The sequence below is a fragment of the Gadus macrocephalus genome, chromosome 8 (assembly GCF_031168955.1).
Source record: "Gadus macrocephalus chromosome 8, ASM3116895v1".
NCBI classification, from domain to species: domain Eukaryota; kingdom Metazoa; phylum Chordata; class Actinopteri; order Gadiformes; family Gadidae; genus Gadus; species Gadus macrocephalus.
In genome coordinates, this window is record NC_082389.1 from 12,619,622 (window position 1) to 12,621,439 (window position 1,818).

Below are 1,818 nucleotides of genomic sequence, written 5' to 3' on the forward strand. Positions count from 1 at the left end.
CGCTGAACTTTACGGTCATATAGGATACATGATCTGATATATGCCAGACTACGTTACAATGTTTTGGTTTTTATACATTTTATAGGGTTAGCATCCCACAGAGGTGCATCACTAGAAACGCACGGCAAGCAAAACCTTTTATTTTGCTGTGGTTTGCTGCTGTGCGCTCCACTCTTGTGTTGCGCCTTTCTGACAGATTTAGACGTGCAATAAAAGCAAAAATATTCTCTTTATAACTTTTCAGCAGAAAGCTTTTCAGCACCAGTCCCACTGCTCGTCAATCTCACACCTGGTCCAGGCAGCCAATCAAATCAAGGAAGAGGCGGGCTTTACTACTTTAACACAGATTTAAAACCATACCGTTACCTTTTTCTAAGTTTTTCTTATATTTTTCTCTTTTTTTATGTCGTGAACCCAAGATCTCCTCCTTTTTAATTGGCTTTTCCCCCCATCCTCACCAAGTAGCGTGGCAAAGGCCAGAGCTCGACATCTCTTCCATCCATTTTTATTTACGGTTAAGCCGTTTGACTGCCCAGTTGCGCACACAATGTTGTTTTGCCCGAGGCGGTTTGCCAAGGCCTCCCACATTTTTGAAGTGGCCACGATTTTTGCGATGTTTTGCCGAGGACACCAGGAGGGTCCGCAAGGACGTAATGGGTCCGTAATCCCCCTGGTGTTGCGTCGACTTGAAACCATAACAGAGCCTTCACACTACACTCCACACTTAGTTCGGCTTTCGACTGTGATGTTGTTTCCTGCCATGTTTTCTGGTGCGTAGAGAAGAAACACTAACTTTACATCCCCAAAACGATGAGCTAGCACCATTCCTCACAGGAGGAGTCAAAAGACAAACTCTTCTTGGATCACAACAAAACGAGAGCGCATCTTAAATGGACGCCAGCGACCGGAAGCACATGTCCCCTTACTCTACGCAGAATCCACTCCCTCATCTGTATTTCAACAGCGCTTTCATCTGTCGTTTTATAAGACGCAATAACAACACCCGGGAGGGCCTCTTTCACTTTAACTACTATTATTCTGTATGGTGGTCCGGTAGTGGCCCTCCGCGGCGCAGACACCTCCTCTTCGCCGACCGTGAAAGGAGACGGCGATGGGAGCAACTCCAACGGAGGTCACCGTGAGACCCCCGTGTTTGTCGCCCCTCGACACTTGACGGACAAATGAAATCGCATCCTGTCCGCTTGTCCGTCTCGTAGTTTAAAAACTCTTCCGAGGGTAAGGGGGGTGTCTGGGAGGGGGGTTTCTACCACTCAAGCAGCGCTATCAAGAAGCCATTAGGCATCAAGCCAGTTGTCTGTCAAGTGGAGACGGGGGCGCTAGCTAGTAAGCTTGCTAGGGTTAGCGATGCGGAGGTAAAGACATGGCCACCCTCTCCTCTGTTGTCTCCTCGTAGTTGTGTACATCTACCGTGTGACCGGTGTTTTTTTATTTAATTTTGTTTATAGCTTATTCACACACCCCCTCCTATTGTGATGCACTTCTCTCTCTCTCTCTCTCTCTCTCTCTCTCTCTCTCTCTCTCTCTCTCTCTCCTCTCTCTCTCTCTCTCTCTCTCTCTCTCTCCTCCCTCTTCTTCACCTCCCTTAATTTGTCTCCCTTTTCCTCTCTCTCCCTCCTCCCATCTGGTTTGTGTCTTAAAAGCTGTATACCATCGATACAGGGACACCAATGAGGTGGGGTGCTAGGTTGTAGGGGGTGCTGGGTGTGTGTGGGTGTGTTTGTGTTTGTGTGTGTGGGTTATTAGATTTCAGAGGAATCCAAACAGCCTTTCTTCATGAAACCCAAAACAGAGAGACTA